The 20,706-nt window shown below is 43.6% G+C and overlaps 1 protein-coding gene across 2 annotated transcripts in view; it reads left to right on the top strand.

The window, feature by feature from the left end:
- The window catches only part of EXPH5 (exophilin 5), a 74,672-nt gene that overhangs the window by 7,009 nt on the left and 46,957 nt on the right, over window positions 1-20,706 (top strand). The window contains exon 1 of one of the 2 annotated variants that reach the window (XM_059708000.1): window positions 12,154-12,557. The exons of the other annotated variant lie outside the window; for it this stretch is intronic. The gene's annotated coding sequence lies outside the window, so the exon portion shown is untranslated. Of the gene's footprint in view, window positions 1-12,153; window positions 12,558-20,706 lie in introns of those variants that run through there. 2 annotated transcript variants of the gene reach the window in all.

Here is a 20,706-nt window from a genome sequence, read left to right as displayed (position 1 = left end):
CGGATCTTAACTTCTGTAAGGGAATACAAAGGAAATGAAAGATCTGGAGAAACCACATGAAGGACAAAGAAGTTCAGGTGAAGGTTAGTCAGAAATATTTTTCCTCCTGTTAGCATACTTGGGCCTTGAAACTGAGAGGCAGCTAGCTGAGAGCTTTGCTAAGGCGATTGAGTCTGTTTTGTTGCAGTTAGTTATCTGCACAGACTGTGATATTTGAGAGCCGTAGGCTCACCTTCCTCCCCTTCTCAGGAATGTTTCCTTATTGGCATTGCCAGTGGCGCTATTTAAAGGCTGGATTTAAAATATCACCTTAGCATATCACAGGAGCCAGCTTCCTCATTCCACTGTGTTAGACTTTCTAATAATGAAAGAGGAAAGTGGGCTGCAAGGACCAAACTCCCCAAAGAAATGGGGTGTTTTACATTTATATCAAATTAGCCTTGGTCTCAACTTTAAAACAACGCATTGCACATCAGCTGAAGGGAGCCAGGGGTGGGGGTGGGGGTGGGGGGGTGGGGGGGAGGCTGTTGGGAGGGATGGTCACCTGGCAAGCTCTGCTCTGCTCTCCAGGTCTGTTCTCAGGAGTCAGGGAGGCCAGCCTCCCTCGCAGACACTTGGGAAGAGACTGTTCCAGGCATGTCTCCCAGCTTCTGGTAGTTCCTCGGCGGTGGCAGCATAACTCCAGTCTTTACATAACACTCTCCCTGCGTGGATATCTGTCTCTGTGTCCGAATTTTCCCTTTTTTGTAAGGACATCAGTCATATTGGATTAGAGCCCATCCTAAAAACCTCGTTTTAAGTTGATTACCTCTGTAAAGACCCGGTCTCCAAATAAGTTCATATTCTGAGGTACTGGGAGTTAGGATATATATATATATACACACACACACACACACACACACACACACACACATTTTTGGAGGATACAATTTAACCCTTAAGAGCAAGGCTGGTTCAATATTTTAAAATAAATTACTGTAAACCATTATATCAGCTGTCTACAGTAAAGCAGAAAAACACATGATCACAACAATTAATGCAAAAAGAGCGCTTGACAGCCCTTGGCCGGTTTGGCTCAGTGGAACGAGCATTGGCCCACGGACTGAAGGGTCCCGTGTTCGATTGCAGTCAAGGGCAGGGCACATACCTCAGTTGCAGGCTCAATCCCTGGCCCTGGTTGGGGCATGTGCGGGAGGCAACCAATTGATGTGTTTCTCTCACATCAGTGTTTCTCTCTCTCTGTCTCTCCCCCTCCCTTCCACTTTCTGTAAATATCAAGGGAAAAAGTATACTCAGGTGAGGATTAACAACAACAAAAAAAGCATTTGACAGAATTGAACATGCATTCATTATTTAAAAAATCTCAGCAAGGCCCTGGCCAGTGTGGCTCAGTGGTTGAGTGTCAACCTATGAACCAGGAGGTCAAGGTTCAATTCCCAGTCAGGGCACATGCCCAGGTTTCTGGCTAAATCTCCAGTGTGGGGCATGCAGGAGGCAGCTGATCAATGATTCTCTCTCATTGTTGATGTTTCTATCTCTCTCTCCCTCTCCCTTCTTCTCTCAAATCAATAAAAAAAAATTTTAAAAAAAGAAGGAAAGACAATCCCCCAAGAAAACCTACTGAAAAGAATAAATCCCAGAACTAGTAAGTGAATTTAGCAACGTGGTAGAATACAAAATCAATATACCAAAATCTACTGTGTTTCCATATACTAGCTATGAACAATTAGAAATCTGAATTTAAAATTTTTATGAAAAAACAAAGGAACTGAATAGGCAAAATAATTTTGAAAAAGAATAAAATTGGAAGAATTATGTGACTTGATTTTAAGACTTTCTATAAAGTCAATTTAGCATGGTATTTGTGAAGGAAAAGACATATAAATTAATGGAACAGAATTTAGTCCAGAAATAGACCCCCAAAATATCTCCAATTGATTTTTTTTAAATTCAGGGTAGTTTTTTAACAAGTGGTATTAGGATAAGGAGGCACAAGGCTAGAAACATTTTCATCACCCTAAAATAAAACCCATTAAACAGTGCCTCTCCATTCCCACCTCCCTTCAGTTGCTGGTTACCACCAATCTGCTTTCTGTCTCTGTGGATTTACCTATTCTGGATGTTTCCTTTAAATAGATATGGAGCCTTTTTGTGTCTGCTTTCCTTAGCATAATGCTCTTGAGGTTTATCTACCTTGTAGCATGGATCCGTACTTCCTTTCTTTTTATGACTGAGTAATATTCCATTGTGTGTAGATACCACAGTTTGCTTATCCACTCTTCCGTTGGTGAACATTTGGGTTGTTTTCGCCTGTTTGCTGTTGTGAATAGTGATGCTATGAACATTCATCTAGAAGGATTGTTTGGGCTTCTTTTGGGTACATACCCAGGAGTGGAATTACTAGGACATTCAGTAATTCTGTGTTTAACTTTTTAGGAACATTAAACTATTTTCATCCACATTCACTTTATACAGTGTATATTTTTATTTATATAACATCTAACATAAAATAACCTTTCCAAATTGACTCCTAGTCAGCATAATGTTGTGGCTGCATACTATTCTCTTGCATGTATTTTATAATTTAATTAACCATTCCAGTATTTTAGCCATCTTGATGTTTTTTTTATTGGTATGCTAAATGATCTGTGACAAACCTTTGTGCTTACATCCTTAATTCAACTGAAATTGTCTCCTTAGGGTAAATTCCACAAAGTCAAATCGTTAGTTTATAATGTAAATATTTTCTAAGTTCTTGTTGCATGTTACCAAATTGCTTTCCGAAATTGTTCTACCAAATGTACCCCTGACTGGCAATGTGGGAAGCCTCTATTTTGCCACACCCTTCTCAGCACTTGATGGTTTTATTATGTTTTTAAAATCTAATTTTGTAGGTTAAAGAAAAAAGATTCTTATACTGGTTTAATTTCTAAAAACGGTTATAATGACCTTGAACTTTTTGATGTGTTTACTACTCATTTACATTTCATGATTTATGAATTGTCTATCCATAGCTTTGCCCATTTATGTTTGAAGATTTATATTTGGGTTGCTTCTTGTCACGAATAACAGATCAAACCATGGCTTCTACAAACTGGGGATAAACTTTTCTGACATAAAAAGACATCTGGAAGTATGCAGTTGCAGGCTGGTGTAGTGTGTAGGATGTCAATCAGCATGGTGTATTGGCAATGCAAGATGTCTGCAACGCCTCCAAACAGCACATCCACGTTCAAGGCAAGGAGAAAGGGGACCGGATTGAGCCAACTGCCTCTGTCCCTTTTATTACTGAAGTAATAGCTTCTCCAGAGGCCATCCCAGTAGGTGTCCCCTCACATTTCACTGACCAGAACCAGGTCTTCAGGCCACCCTTCACTGCAAGGGAATTGAGCAAAAAAGGATTCAAATGCTAAGCTTAGACCAATCATGACCCATCCCCTGGGAATGAACACTTTGTTGCCCACAACAAAACTAGAAAGGAGGAGGCACCTGGAGGGCATGGATTCTAGAAGGCAACCAACACTGATACAGAGTCTCAATGTGGGTTTGTTTTTTTTTTTCCTGCCCGGCCGGTGTGGCTCAATGGTTGAGCATCGACCCACAAACCAGGAGATCACGTTTGATTCCCAGTCAGGGCGCATGCTCAGGCTGTGGGCTCGATCCCCAGTAGGGGGAGTGCAGGAGGCAGCTAAACAATGATTCTCATCATTGATGTTTCTCTCTCTCCCCCTCCCTTGCTCTCTCTGAAATCAATACAAGCATATGAAAGCTCTTTAGGAGCTCATTGTCAGTATAGTAATCAGGGTCCCACCATGAACACAGAAACTACTCCCTATTTAAAACAGAATGTAGTGCAGGGAATCGGTTACATGGTGATAAAAAGAAGCAGAGAAACCAGCTGGGACAGTGAGAAAACTAGAGATTGGCAGCAGCAGGAGGCCTGGAGGCAGTGCTGCGCTGGTAACTGGCTCTCCCCGAGGAAAAAAAGCCCTGATTTTAGCATGGGCCAATTTGATGCTAGCAACAGTTTAACAACCAGCTTGCCAAATTCCTAAATATTTACCAGCCTGCTCTTGTGAGTCAGTACAAGCCAGCTCTAGCACTCCACCCGCTGGAAAGGAAAAGGGAGCAGGTGGTGTTACCCAAGCCCACAGGCCAGAATCCCCCAGGAGAAACTGGGACCGTGGCAGGCCCGCTTGGGGATTTGGAGAGACAATCACTAACTACCAAGAAGTCCTCCATGAGACGGGGAGGAGGAGAAACAGTCTGACTTTTCCCTTCTTCTCGCCCACAAATCTCCTGACCCGTGCCCGGCTGAAGCCGGCTGGAAGCAGCCGACCAGTAGTGAGAGCCTGGGAAATGCGGCTTGTAGGGTTGTCTCCCAGCTGCACAGAGCAGAGCCGGGGAGAGACCATTGCTGTCCTCCTCCTTTCTCTTCCATCCCTGTTGTCTTTTCCTGTCGTCCTTTAGATTCTGCATTTTCTCACTGCCTTATATTGCTAAGGCTTTGCTTCCCTGTCAGAAAATTCTCAAAAGGGGAATTTTCCTTCCCCTTATCCTACACTGCGGATCATGCCCGTTCTGTGCCCTCCTGTGGGTTCTCTCTTGCTTCTGCACCTTTTGGGAGTCGCTCTGTTCTGCTCTTCCCTTCTTTGTGCTACTGCTTCTGCCACCTGATATTCTGCTATGCAGTCTCCGTCATGCTCGGTGAGTCGGCGTTTTGTGTGGAGAGGGGGAGCCTCACTCAGCGCACCCGTGGTAGAGAGGGCTTGGCAGAAAGGTTGCACGTGGACTGAAACTGGAATTTGACGGACTCGGGGAACCAAGATGGCTTTAGGGACCAGCTACCAACTCTGCTTGCATGCCACAGCCCGCACCATCCTTCCAGGATTCCTTCGATTCCCTCTCCTGATGAGGCTGAATTCTTTAACTGGCCGATGCATTCCACATCAGCTGGTCCAGATTCCGAAGCTCATGGCTGTCCACGCCAGGTCACCTGATGCATCTCTAGCCAACCTGTGGATGGGCTGCCCTCCCGTCCGGCATCCAATCTGTAGCACGGCCCGGGGAAACGCTTAGTGCTGGGTTTTCTCAGCAGGGGCTGTCGGCCATCCAGTTCACCTCAGAGTGATGTCATGTTGGCATGGCAGGCCCTGGGATTTACCTGTCCAGAAAGGGGGTGCACTTGCTTTCACTCTCCTCACTCTGCCTCTCCTCTCTCTCTGCCCACCTGGGCACTAAGATCCATTTGTTGTGTCTTCCTGCCTCTTGTGATGGCAGGTCTTGGCCCACAGACTCTAACACAGAGATTCTCAACCCTGGTTGAAATGACAGCTGTCTGGGGAATTTAAGAAACTACCAATGCCAGGCCCACTGGACACTCTGGCTTAATTGGTCTGAGATCGGGTTGGGCATAGGTGGGGTTTTTCTTTTTTGGGGGGGAAGGGGGTTCGTTGTTAATCTGACCTGAGGATATTTTCCCATTGCTTTTTAAAATTTAAAACAAATTTTGTTTATTTGTTTTTGTTGTGTTGTTGTTGTTGTTAATCCTCACCTGAGGATAGTTTTTCATTATTTTTAGAAAATGGAAAGGAGGGGAGGGGGGAGAGAGAGAGGGAGGGAGAGAGAGAGAGAGAGAGAGAGAGAGAGAGAGAGAGAGAGACATCGATGTGAGAGAGAAACACATTGATTGGTTGTGCCCCGACCAGGACCAGGGATTGAGCCTATAACCAAGGTACATGTCCTTGACTGGAATCGAACCCAGGACTTTTCAGTCTCAGGCTGATCCACTGAGCCAAACCAGCTAGGGCTTCATTGCTTTTAGATAGAGCAGAAGGGGGGGGGGGGGGGGGAGAGAGAGAGAGAGAGAGAGAGAGAGAGAGACATCAACATGAGATAGACACATTCATTGGTTACCTCCCGCACGCACCCCCATCAGGGCAGGGAATGAACCTGCAACCCAGGTATGTACCCTAGACCAGGAATCAAACCCGTGTCCCTTTGGTACCTGGGCTGATGCTCTAACCACTGTTCAGGGCCAGGGCAGGCATGGGTATTTTTTATAAGCTCCCCAGATGACTCTAAAATGCAGCAGGGATCCCATCTTGGCTGCCTGGGCACTGGGCACTGACTTCACCTGTCACATCTTTCCCACGCTCCTCACCTTTCCGTGAGTGGCACTGTTGATTTCTCAGGATACGCTGTTGTTTGGGAAGGGAAAGCCTGGAGTCCTCGCAAAGAACAGTCAAGGGGGTGATGCCTGACATCAGTGTAGTAAACCTTGTTTCTAGAACTTTCCCGCTTTAAAAGTGCTTGAGAGTGAAAGGAGTTTAGAGACAGGAAAGGCGGTTTTAGAGGAGGGGAGTCCACGGGAGAGGAATGCATACGTAATGGGAGGAGATGGCTCCAGGCTAGAATGTTTATCTTACAAGAGGCGGGGGGAGCACTGAGTGGTTCTGAAGCTTTAAAACTTGGAAACTGGTACCATGTAAGGAACAAGGGGAAAGTGACCAATTAGGAAAACACAGGGGACACAAATTAAGGAAGAAACCAATTAGAAAGTGTCATGTTCAGTCAAAGAGGCTACCAGCATTTATAAACCCATAGACGAAGAGACTTGGGGGACTAGGTTTTTCCCATCTGCGGAGCCCTTCCCAAGGGGAGTTTGTATATGCTTACAATAAACTTCCACACTTTGCTTAAAATCTTTTAGTCCACGAATTTTATTCTTCAAACTTCGTAGGACAAGAAACCGCAAGGAGAGTCCGAGAGCTTGGGAGTCCACGTATCAATAGGATCAAAAGGACCTTCTGTCCCTGGAAGAATTGCTTTTTACTTTTCATTGTTTTTTATTTTGTTTTACTGCCCACTAAGTGTGGCTTACACAGAAACACAAGTACTGTAATAGCCATGAGCTGGTTAGATCCTGGTCTGTGAACTCACTTCCTTGAACCCGACTCTAGTCATGGGTTCTTCACACTGGCGGTTGAGTGGTTATGTTCAACGGGGAGAAACGGCAAATGGCTCAAGAGGGGCAACATAGAAGCCCAGAGAGTTCTGAAAGGCTAAAGCAGCCTGGTTTCCATCCAAATTGGTGAAAAGAAAGAGGCATTAGGTCTCTCTCTGATGTTTCTGTGATTCTTCAGGAATTCTTGACTAGTGACTTTTAAAATACTAGTATATGTAATTCTTAAATACTAGAGGCCTGGTTCATGAATTCATGCACGAGGTGTGGGGTGTGGGAAGAGGGTCCCTCAGCCCGGCCTGCACCCTCTCACAGTCTGGGGCTCTAGCAGTCTGGGACCCCTCGCTCCTTACCGTCCGCCTGCAGTGGAGGCGAGAGAGGCTCCTGCCACTGCCACTGTGCTCACCAGCCATGAGACTTGCTTCTGGCTGAGTGACACTCTCACTGTGGGAGCGCACTGACCACCAGGGGGCAGCTCCTGCATTGAGCGTCTGCCCCCTGGTGGTCAGTCCACATCATAGCGACTGGTCATTCCACTGGTCATTCCGCCGTTTGGTCGATTTGCATATTAGGGTTTTATTATAAAGGGTATGCCTTCCACATTCACTTGACCCCCTCCCATACCTTTTAAGGTAGAAAGAGCAGATACCATTATCCTCATTTTTTCTGGATGAGATATTATCCATATTTTTTTTTCCCAAAGAACCTCAAGACCATAGTAACACCCAGGTGTGGACGTGGGACAAAACATAGGACTCCAACTGTCCCCTGTGGCGCTTGTGCAGCATGTCCTATGGCTCTACAGGTGAAGCAATCCAGACACGGGCAATGGACATGTGTGGAAATGTGTAGGTTCAAAGGGGAGTTAATACCTCCGCTTTCAGGGAGTTAAATAACAGGAAGGGAACATATGTGTGTGATCGCAGTAATAGCGGTGTGAGGTCAGACTGAGGCCCTCCATGATTTCCATCAGCTACTGTCACACCAAGTGAGCTCATGATCTAAGTGAGACCCAAGTGCTGTCCATTTAGCAAAGGTTCGCACAGGACCGCCTTCGCTGCCGGCAAGGGGCTTGCAGCACTCAGCCCCTCAGTGAACATCCTGGAGGTGCTGCAGGGATACAGGCAGGAGGGAGGAGGGATACAGGCCGGGATACAGGATGGTGGGGCTGAGGAGCTCTGACGACAGGATCCTCAGAGGCCCCCAGATGGCCTGAGGACAATTTTATGGGTTTTAATTAAATCCCCTAAACAGCCAGCATTTTTATTTAACTTGTGTCAGAGCCCAGATGGCAAAACGAGTTTTTTTCTTGTGTTTTGTTTTTCATTTTTAGGCTTTTAAACTGCAGGACTTTTTACAGCCTATTTTAAAAATTGCCGGCATGCACTCCGTGTGTGCTTCTGGAACGTTCCTTCCCTCCAGATGCTGGTGAGGTCCATGGACTATGGACTATGCGTGTTAGAGGGCAGGTCTAGGTTGCCGGCTGAATTACTGCATTTGCACTTGAGCTTGCACTCCCCTCAGAATCACCAAAGGCCAAGTGAGAACTCTGCTGGCTCCTCAGAACAGAAAAAGCCCTGGGCTCAGCTGGGCCGGGCATTTCTGACAGGGGCCGTCCCCCTGGGGAGGATGGGGGGGGGCACCTAGCCACCCCTCTGCTCTCTCTGCTCTACAGTTGTGGGTTATGCTCTAGCACTGGCTCCATGGACCACTGGAAAGGCCAATAAATTAGGTCATGTCTGTCCACTGCCATCCAGGCAAAACTCTTAAAAAGGTTTATGAGTAACATATTCCCTCCAGGGTAGCTATCTACACCTTCAAAGCCACACTGGCCCCACCCTCACCTAGTTCTGCCTAGCACTCACACACCCAGTTTTACTGAGCTCTGGCTCCAGTTTCTTCCCCAGCTTTTTTTCACATCCCCATGTGTCAACTTATAACACTTTGTTCTGGCCTCTTAAGAGGAGGGAGATTACAGGAGCAAAGTGGTACATGTCTTTTTTTTAAAAAAAAAATCTATTTTAAAATATATCTTTATCGATTTCCGAGAGAGAGGGAGATAGAAACATCAATAATGAGAATCATCGATTGGCTGCCCTTTGGGTCATAGGTCAACCTTCAACCACTGAGCCATGCTGGCCAGGCAATAAGTGTCATTTTTTTAATTATAAACAGCTTGCATGTGCCTAAAAACCAACTAACAAATGGTGTAAATGCCACAGTTTCCAAACAGTGCTCCAAAACAACAATTTGGTTTTATCATAAAGTGATTAAAATGCTTTTCTGTTTTCAGCTCATCTCGGAGGGCTACAGGCACAGGCTCCTAAAGATGGGAGCTTCTGCACCTCTAGCGGCTGAGGTAGAGAAGGGAATGAGGAGGGAAGCCAGGTCCCCACACTCCTTTGGCTTGGATCTGCCTTCCTTCCTGGGAGGCAGGTAGTCATCAGTCAACCGGCTGCCAGATACTATTATTGGAAAAATGCATAGATGGTCTTTCTCCGTTGCTAGTGTGAGTGGGGTTCTTGGGGTGCTGCTGGAATAAGCATTTCCAGAGGCCCCCACGGGACATGAGATGTGGTAGAAAGCTTTATTTTCATAGAATTACATTCCTTTAGTGAAGCCCCATTTCCCTTAATTCAGTCCTGGAAGAAGCGCAGTTGAGGACTCAGTAGAACTAGAATAGCGGTTCTCAACCTGTGGGTCGCTACTCCTTTGGGGGTCAAATGACCCTTTCACAGGGTTCGCCTAAGACCCTCGGAAAACAGATATATAATTGCTTATTGTTTTTGTGATTAATCACTATGCTTTAATTATGTTCAGTTTGTAACAATGAAAATATATCCTGCATATCAGATATTTACATTACGATTCATAACAGTAGCAAAATTACAGTTATGAAGTAGCAACGAAAATAATTTTATGGTTGGGGGGTCACCACAACATGAGGAACTGTATTAAAGGGTAGTGGTATTAGAAGGTTGAGAACCACTGCATTAGGCCATTGTGTGGAGGGTCCACATGGCCCCTGGCCATGTGGGCAAATGCAGAACATGAGAGCTTCACAGGCCAGGAGTCAAGGCACTATGCCAGGAGGCAAGAGAGAAAACTCCCTTGTTTAGGAGCTTAAGTGTCTCAAATCTTCCCGTGCTTGCAGTGGCCACACCTACTCTGGCCAATGACCTGTTCCCAGGGGTGACTGACAGACAGTTACCTTCCCTATTTCACCCAGATTTTACTGAGCATGCGTCTTCTCTGCCCTTGTCCAGTCCTTCCGCAGAGGATCTGCAGGGAACAGACCAGTGCCGCCCCGGCGAGTGTTAGCTGCAGCTTCCTGGCAAAACTGTCCACATGACATGCCTATATTGTTTGGCCTTTTCTTTGCTCCTTTCCAGTAATTAATGAACTAGGTTAATTACATTGACATCAATATGACAAGCTCCTCCATTTGCAGCATGAAGGCAATTAATTGTCTTTCGACCCTGTCACTGCCTCAGGACCCTCCGCACACACAGTGCCTCCCGGCTTCAGGGCTCAGAGGTCTGGGTACCTCTGTGTCTACTTTAGAGTCAGAGCCCCACAGGGTAGATTTTTTTTCATATTATGATTCAACAATATTTCTGTTAGGCATCAAACACTTCTTTAGCAGATATACTGAGATCCGACTATGAACCTAGGGTTAGGGGCAGAAATAGAATATTGGGGACTAGCTACAATTATAAGAAATATTAATCATGCTCTGTTAACTGTGATTGATCTGATTTGAGAAAGCACATTCTAACCTCGCCCTGGGAAGAGAGTTGTACGCCCTGGGACATGGGAGCTAACATTGGAATGCAGTCCCTCCTCCTTTCTCAAGACCTGCCTACCATTATGAAAAGATTAATAACCTTGTGGCTGAAACTATCTGGTTCAGGAGGCACCCACCCTCTGCAAACCGCCCCCCACCATCCCCGGCCCCAGCCCGAATTGCCTGTAACCATTATCCCGGGCCTACTTTCCCATGCCTGTAATTCTTACTCTCCCACATAATCTTTGCTTCCTACCCAATATAGGCAGCTGGCTTCTGGGGAGGGGCAGAGCAGATTTTTGTGGATGACCTGCTGCTCTCCCATACTGCCGGCAGTATTGGAATAAACACTCATACATGATTCAACCTTGTTCCTGCTTAATTGGCTCAAGTAGTGACAGGCAGCACAGACCCATTGGTTATCCAATTACACACTATTATCAGAGATACAAAAACGCTCTCTACAATCTCTCAACATCGTGAGGGAGATAGATTTAAAAACAGTATCTTCACTAAAATGCAGCAGGTGATAAAATAGTTGCCCGCAGGGATACCGAGGCCATTTGACCTTAGGTGAGGTGTTAGGGAAGACTTGCTGGACATGGTGCCTGGACTGAGTGTTGAAGGAGGTGTGGGGCAAACAAAGATAGGAATGGAGCGAACAGCGTGAGATAAGGCACAAGGTGTGAAAGGTGAAGGTGGAGCTGGAGGCACCGTCAGCAGTGGGTATCAGTAGAATGAGAGGCCATGCCTGACCAGGGAGAGCCTGGTACAAGCTAGAGGCTAAGCAGAGTCGCCAAAATGCTTAGAGCAACAGTGACAATGTGAAATGGCTGTGGGTAAAGGGTTAAGTCTGGGTTCGAAGAAAGATGTGTTTAGGAACCTTGACTAGAGATGAAGAGAAGGGGAGCGACTCAGGAAATATGTGGAAAGTTGAATTAGCAGGACTTAGTGGCTGACTGGCTGGGGGAGGAGGGAGAAAGGGGCGTGCAGATGAACTCAGGTTCAGCTTTGACGTCTTTGGCATTTGAGCTACTGTTTACACGGGAACTGGTGGATTCAAGTGGACTCTACACTTTGCGAGTCCAGAGTGAGGTAATATTTCTGAATACTAAAGGCACCAATTCCTATCAACATTTAAACATGTAGATACATTACCTCTCAATGAATGTTATTTCTTGGCAATAGAGGTCGTTTCGGGCCTGCGAGCAGGATTGGGGGTGAAGCGAGGAGTGCGCACATTTCCAAGCAGAATCCTGGCAAGGGAGCTTAACCGTGTTCCCAACTCCAGATGGCCTGGGGGAGGACTTCTGGGGAGAAGCTGAAAGCAGCAGAGGGACTGATTGGCCCACAGGGACACCACCCGCACACGCTGAGGGGGACAGCCTGGCAGGCAGCAGGTGCCCGGCCAGCCAGATGCAACTGCACCTGGTCTCATTTCCTCCCGGTCAGCTTTGGAATTCTGTCAAGAGCTTTATTTCTCTCCTATTCTAAGCAAAAATAATTAAGACCAACTGATCACTGAAATATCCTCCCCCACGCCCTTCAAAAAAAGCCCTAAGATATTTCAAGTGGCTATTTACCTCTGTAAAGTAGCAGCAAGCCGGCTTTTCAGCAGCACCCTCCTCTTCGGTCGGGGATCCATAGAAATGTGTTTCCCCTTCAGCCAGTGAGGGAGTCTCTATCTTCGGTGTGTCCTGCCCACCAGCTTGGGGTGCTGGGGACCTTGGTTTGAAAGCTTGTCCAGAGTCATCGAGGAGAGAGGCGAAGCCATCATTCTACCGTTGGCTGCCCAGCACCTACCAGGTAAGCTGCTGTGCGCCAAGATGAAGCCCTTGGCAGGTCCTCTGGACCTGGTATTCCAGAATCGGCTTGAATATATTGAATGCACATCTCTGGGTTCAAAGCAGCAAGGCTGAGAATGTTATCTCCAGCAGGCATGGTGATAAATGAAAAAGATACCCCTTTCCAAGTTTATCATGATGGGAATTTACTTAAAAAAATCCCAGCATCTTTGGGCGATTAAGATTAGTGGTATTTTCATTTTTATTAAAAGAAGAGCTACTTGACAAATATTTTGAGGACCTACTCTTTGGATGGGCTATGCAACCTACTATGATAAATACAAAGTGTAAAACTCAAGGAATGGATAATCTATTTGGGTGGGCAGAACGCAGAAAATTAAATAATGTTATAAGGCTGCACATGGCTAAGTGCTCTGGTGAGTGGCATAGATAGACAGTAGATTTTGGAGTGAAAAAAAAAAAGAAAAAAAAGAAAAGATGGGTAGTAGCTGAAGTTATTAGGAAAGCCTTCAGAAAGAGGCTAGCCTCGAAGGGTAACTGGGTGTAGATAAGTGGAAGGTGAGTAAAGGGAGAATGCCTTGCAGTTATGACTTGTTAACACTTCCATTGAGCCTATTCTACATAACACACTTAATGAACTTTAATTAGTAGCTGGAATATGTAAATCTTCCATTCAGAAAGGCTATTTATGTCAATATTAGGAGCTAAAGTCCTTTAAAAAAAAAAAAAGGTTTGTTTGTTTGTCTGTTGTGGGTAAATGCTGGCTTGCTAGAGCATTCCATCCCACCTGAACTCCCTTCCCTGCCCAGGGAGCTGTTCATCTTCAGTAGCCTCTACTAATCGTCCACTGATTTTTAACAACCTTGCACAAGAGAATGAGATTTAGGCTAGCTGGCTTTTCTTTTTTTATTCTGTAAATTAAAAGCAGCAGCATAGCATGAAATAATTTCTGATAAAATAGAAGTTAACTATGTGTTTAAGGCTATGTGGTAACTTTCTCCACACCTCAGGTTTTTAGTTGAATGGGCTGAATCAGGGAGCAATCTCCCAGTCTGTTGGTGTTTGTGTGAGTAACAGGCATGAAGCCACAAAAAGAAATCTTTAGCTTCCCCGCTCCAAGCCCTGTTCTTAACATGAGAGCGTAGGAAACCTCCAGAAGATTTTCATGATCTTAGCATTGACCTTTTCCTCAATACTATCTGTGTGTATCTATCAAGAAATTGAGAGAGTTTCAGAGTTTAGGGATTCTTAGTTATAGCCCAGGGACACAGGATGGCAATGAAAATATTAATAGATAATGGTTGACCTCCATGAATAAAATTTGACAGTTTCTGCTGATTACAAGGCCAGCAAATAAAAACTTCTTACGACAACTTAAGCAAAACAAAAACAAACTGTGGGGAGGAAAAATAATTTTCCTTCTACCCTTCTAGGTTCTTCTGGTTGGTCTAATAATCAAATTGACATGAGACAGATTAACAGGGGAAAATAACCAAATTATTACATATGTACATACCTAAGAATATGGATGGAGCCAGAGGACAGTTTGGAAAAATTGAGGCTTATTTGCCACGGAGCTAAGAAGGGGGGAGGTTGTGGTTTGGGACGTCAAAGGGCAGGGAGGCAGTTCCTATGGAGATGAAAAGCACATGTTTGGTAAACAAATGTTTTCTGGGTTTTCTCCCACCTAGTTGGTGTGAAGCCATAGTTATATATCATGATAGCTCCCTTCCTGGAAAAGGTCCTCTATCTAAATTATTTCAGGTAGTTTAGGGAAAGGTCAGATGTTTTTCCTGAGTCTTTCATGTCTTAAAAATAACCAGCTTAAAACAATCATTATCCCATAAAAGGCATTTTCGGGGGTTGCAAACTCTGCTTCCTTCAAAACAAAAAACAATTTTCATTTTCCATTTTCTTTGCTCAGATTATTCTCTGCTTATCATGGCCTTCACACACACCCCCCCCCCCCCACCACACCACCTCACCCCCGCACCCCTACACCCCTCACACCCTCCCCCACCACACACCCCACATCTACTTTCTGAATCATTGAATCATGCACTGGAGAATGAGCATCACTGGTGAAGAACAGTGGTGGATTCAGACTTTGGCCCCTTAATGGGGCTTAGACTCAGTAAGTCTACTTCCTCTGTTATAGGACCCAAGGTCGTGTGCCCAATACTTCGAAAGGCCAAAACTCAAAATGTCAGTTTGAGTAAGAAAGGTGTATTGATTGAGAAGGAGCCAGCCGAGAGGGTGGGAGACCCATCCTGCTCACTAGACTTTATTACTGGTTTTCTCAGGGCTTAGGGGAAACAGGTGTGCAGAATTGCTGCTGGGGCAAGTTTTAATTGGAGAACCTTGGAACTTGGCCATTTATGGTAAAGGGGCGTTAGCACCGATCTTCCTGTACAAGGGACCCTTGGCTTCTGAAATGATTCCTGTGTTCAAGTTCAGGTTCTGTCCCAGTTCTTTGGTTCCGGGGGTGGGGGGCGGGTACAGGGGGGCGAATAAGGGGGATAGGAGACCGATTCAGGTGCAGCTGGGCATGCTTTGACTGCATTACTTGCGGTTTTGGTTTGCTGAAAAGTAACCCAGGTATCTTGTTAAACAGCATGGGATCATTTTGAGCTGGTTCTGCAGTTATACTATCTGTTCTTTGAGGCCCATCTTTGCAAATGCTTTCTCAGATCTTAGCCAGAACTCATCTTATCCTTCTTTACGATCCCAAAGCAAGAGAGTTGGTTTTCTATTACATGATAGCAATATAATAAGAAATATATATACAGATATATATATGTGTGTGTGTGTGTGTGTGTGTATATTTGGTCTTTGTTCCCTTTCCTGGCACAGAGCTTCTTACACCCCTGCAATTTCCTGAATGGTAGAGATCAGAGGAGTATCTTTTCATAATAAGCCCCTTTCAACTACACCTGAGTTTACGCTAAGGAGGTGACTCTGGGAGTTGGTTGCCAGAGGAACCAACCCTGTGATCGGAGGGTTGGAACTTTTAGCCCCACCGGCCAATGATTTATTCAACCGTGCCTGCATGATGAAGCGTCTCTAAATAACAAAGTTCAGGGAGCTTCTGGGTTGGTGAACAAGAATGTGTCTATGTGTCAGGATGGTAGCATACCCCAAATTCCATGGGACAGAGTGCCTGTGCTCAGGACCCTTCTGGACCTTGTCCTATATATCTCTTCATCTGGCTGTTCATTTGTATCCTTTAAAATATCCTTAGTAATAAATTTGTGATAGTAAGTAAACTTTCATTTCAAACTATTATTTTATCTGAGTTCCGTGAGCTGTTCTAGCAAATTATTAAAACTGAAGAAGGGGTTGTGAAAACCCCGGATTTATAGTTGGTCAATCAGAAGTACTGGACTTGATAGTGGGGTCAGTTTTATGGGACTGCGCCCTTAACCTATGGGGTCTGCACTGACTCCAGGTAGTTGGTGTCAGAGTGTTTTGAGTAGAGAAACCTCCCCTTTTAATGATTTGTCCTGTGTTATATCACAGCTATTTTATGCAGATTTTTTTCACGGTTACATCTTAAATTTCTTAGTGTCTTCAAATTATTCTTACAAATTTTCTTACTCATTATAGTTGAACTGATTTTTTTTTAATTCAAAAAACATTTCTCAATCCTTTAGCTAAGCGCCTGCACTGAGTTAGATCATGGGCAAAGACTGTGTAAGGACGAGCAATGTAAACAGAAGGGAAAGTTGGAAACACATCCAGAGGTCACGGCACAGAGTTTGGAATGGTTGGTACCCAGGCTTTAAATGAGAGGATAATGGGAAACAATCCAGATAGGTATGCACGGGGTCTGGTTATGAAGAACTGAGCTTTACAGATGAGGAAAACGAGACACAAAGATGTCATTTGATCAGCCCAAGTAACAAAGGAATTAGAACCCATCATCTGATTGCGCCCACCATCCAGGCCCAACACCCTCACAGAAGCTCAGACAGTGGCTTTATGCAACCATGCCAGGTTGGGATAATTGGCTGGTAAAAGATGAAGATATTATTAGAGAGTGTCCAGGACAATCATGTCTGTTTAGTTCAACCACATATACCTCTCTTTGTATTTGGCGCTGCAACCTAAACTGAGGAAAATAACCAAGAAAATTCAGGACACTGAAGACGCATTCAGCGCTGCTCTATGGCATGCTGTAGTCGCCAGTCTGAGCCCCTGCTTAGAGATGCACAGACCAGTCTATGAGTTGCCCTTTGAAACAAATACCAAGAGTTGCCAAATCTGCCATCTTTTTGGTCCTTTTCCTTGAGTTTTAAAGAACTAATATTTTCTTTTTTTTAAATATATTTTATTGATTTTTTTTACAGAGAGGAAGAGAGAGGGATAGAGAATTAGAAATACAATGAGAGAGAAACATCGATCAGCTGCCTCCTGCACACCTCCTACTGGGGATGTGCCTGCAACCAAGGTACATGCCCTTGACCGGAATCGAGCCTGGGACCCTTCAGTCCGCAGGCCGACACTCTATCCACTGAGCCAAACCGGTTAGGTCAATATTTTCTTTTTATTTCTTTTTTTATTGTCAAAAAAGTAATATTTGCAATGACACCTGGGTTAAAATAATAAGGAAAGGTGTAGAGATTAAGTCATAAAAATGACATTCAATAAACAAATGAAATAATGTTTAACCTCTAATAAAGAACTTTTAAAATTTTGGGCAGTATTTTTGCTCCTATTTAGTTTTGTGGTCAAGCACAAATTCATGGTTTGGTTGACTAGGAATGCAAAAAGTATTGGATCATATGACCCAAAACACAGCAACTACCTATGACTGCTTTGCTATAGGTGGCACACGCTCCCAACCATTCATGGGCTGCCTATGTGCTAGAAAAATGGTCCATGACTCTCAGACAGATCTACCCCATACTTAATTCATTATTTCTGTGGCCTAAGTTTCTGTAGAGATATTTTATTGATTTCAAAGAGGAAAGGAGAGGGAGAGAGAGAGATAGAAACATCAATGATGAGAGAGGATCATTGATCAGCTGCCTTCTGCACGCCCCACACTAGGGATAGAGTGTGCAACCCAGGCATGTGCCCTTGACTAGGAATCGAACCTGGGACCCTTCAGTCCACAGGCTGATGCTCTATCCACTAAGTTCTGTTTTGTATTCAGTAAAGAGAATAGAGGTACCAGAACGATTTAAAACAAAACAAAAAACAAAAAGATGGGGGGAAATCAGATACCGAGATTTATTTTTCTTTGTCATTCATTATCCTACCTGAAAGAAAACAAAAGGGTGAAGAGATTGAGAAATACAAATTGGTAGTTACAAAATAGTCATGGGAATGTAAATTACAGCATAGGGAATATAGTCAATGATATTGTATACTTATGAATGGGCCCAGGTGGGTACTTGAATTTTAGGGGGACCACTCTGTAAAGTACATGATTGTCTAATCACTATGCTGTATACCTGAAACTAATACAGAATAATATTAAATATAAACAGTAATTGAAAAATAAATAAGGAAACAAAAACATTTTTGCAAATAAGACCAAAGTGACTCAAAGCTAAATAGATAATGCCTTTTAAAATATAAGGTCATTGTTAATAAAGAATATGCCACACCCATATACCTACCCATTCAAAGTAAACAGTTTTTCTCATGTCCACTTTCCTTCTGTAAAATGCACTTGGCATTACTACTTCATTACACTGGCATTTCTTTCCATTTTTTAGAAATGGGTTGGATGTTTACAGATTTTTTTTCCCTGTTGTTTTTTTTTTAATTTATTTTATTGCTTAAAGTATTGCAAAGGGTATTACATATGTGTCCTCTTTTTCCCCCCGCCCTTGACAATCCCCTGGCCTCCCCTACCCGGATGTTTACAGATTAACTACAATTATTCTATACTGCTTCTTAATGTACTGAGATATTCATTTAAAGTACATAACAGCCTCCAATGTTGCATTATCATTTTTTATTGTGTAACAGAGCTTGATTTAGGACTTTTGTCCAAAGAGCCATTGAGATTTTATGATAAAGCATTTAATACATTATGAACAATGATCACAAATTTTTTTAAAATATATTTTATTGATTTTTTACAGAGAGGAAGAGAGAGGGATAGAGAGTTAGAAACATTGATCAGCTGCCTCTTGCACACCCCCTATTGGGGATGTGCCCACAACCAAGGTACATGCCCTTGGCCGGAATCAAACCTGGGACCTTTCAGTCCGCAGGCTGACGCTCTATCCATTGAGCCAAACCAGTTAGGGCTGATCACAAATTTTGTTTGTTACTGGGAAAGAAGAATTTAGATACTAAAACCTGAAAGCAAATAACATATAACAATATTAACAGTAAAATAACTTTTACACAAATGTTAAGATTCCATAAATAAAAATTATAGAATTAGGAGAAGACAATGCATTTGTACAACTAGCATTATTTCATTTCACCCCAGGTACTGATTCTATTAGAGAATCATTCTAGGAGTGCTTCTTAGGAGTATGGGTAAATACTAGTAAGTGTAACTGCACATAAAGACAAAACTTAAGAAACTTCTAGATGAGATAATACCATATGAAAACATCATGTGTGTTTGGGATAACTGATCAGCAGAGTAATAATTCTGACAACGTGTAGTATACGGATTCAGAGGGAAATGTGCAAAGTAAAGCCCTTTAATGGAAGTGGAGCGTTGGCTTGTCAGCTCAGTAGATGGAGAAAAAGAGTTTAAACCAAGCTAATTATGGTGCGGCAGGTGTACTAGAGAGGACTTGGAAAAGGCAGCAACCATTTGGATAAGGGTTGCTCTGAGGGTTAACTCTTTTTGAAAATATACTACAAACTGTAATCCAATGAGCTTTAACTGATACCCATATCAATCCTTCTCTGACCTGGGCAGTGAATCCTGCAGGGGATAATGATTTGCAAGTAACGGGCTTTCTGAGTCTCCGTGATCCCTGATGGGGATCTAGGGCATTTAGGAAACCACGGGGCATTTTCTTAGGATTCTGTGTTCTGAAGCAAAGACTGAACAGCTATTTGCGAACTATCTATCTTTGCTTAGACATTTGGTCAGTAGTATATGTGGGTAGGAGTGGAAGGAAGGAGCCTCATTTTGCAACATTAAGTTCCTTAAAGTTAAGGCTACTTCCAGAATGTTGAATTTGGGTTGGTTTTCTAACATCTTCAAGTTTTCATGATAGAGTGAATTAATTTGAATATAACAATTGTGGATCTTAATTACAGTGGAGGCAATGTAGTCTTGTGACCTTTCGGCCTGGACCTGGAATGAACTATGGGGACATCACTTACTTCCAACCATGTGGAGTTGCCTAAGCTACTCCTGCGCTGTCCCCTTTCTGTCTTCTTTTCCTGGCAGGACATGATATAAGAGATTAACCAATGAACTTATATGCTAGGCATAATCCATGGTGTGGTGAAGGCCTTGGGGGAGGTGGGAGCTGGGTGGGGGAGCCAATATGCGGAGAAGGAGGATATCTGTAATACTTTCAACAATAAAGATAAATTTTTGAAAATTTAAAAAAAGAATTAACATTAAATCACTCGAATACAAGAAAAAAGCATGCTCTGCATTCTTATTGATAAAAATGAAGGAGAGGTGCACTAGATCTGTATGTGTACAGTTCTGTCTTATTACCTAACTCTACACAACTAGCAGTAAAGAAGGTATGGTCAGCCTTTGGGGTATACTAACCTTAGAAAAGAAGTCATGAATGATATATGATATGATATGATTTACTTGTTCCTGTGGAAAGTAATACAATAATGAATAAATAATAATGCAAGAATACACTCTGTTTTGAATATTCACAATATTTGCCCCCCCCCGTATTATAACATACCATAGTAATATATACATATACAAATATGCATATAAATAAATATACACTGTAATGACAAATCCAAGATACTGAGATCATTCACTTTATGCATCAGAATTTATTGGCTCCAACCTGCTGTACAGGTGTGCTAGTAACAGCCTTGCAACAGGTGTTTATGTCTAATTCTGCAGCTACGAGCAGCTTTCTGAAACTTGTAGAACCCAACACCCAGTTTGTATTAACTCTTTTTTTTTTCACTGTTACATCTTTTATTTTATGTTTCAATTACAGGTTACATTCAATATTATT

The sequence above is a fragment of the Myotis daubentonii genome, chromosome 9, assembly GCF_963259705.1.
Source record: "Myotis daubentonii chromosome 9, mMyoDau2.1, whole genome shotgun sequence".
Lineage (NCBI taxonomy): Eukaryota > Metazoa > Chordata > Mammalia > Chiroptera > Vespertilionidae > Myotis > Myotis daubentonii.
Note: the sequence above shows the minus strand (reverse complement) of the source record. Positions and strands in the feature narration are given on the sequence as shown.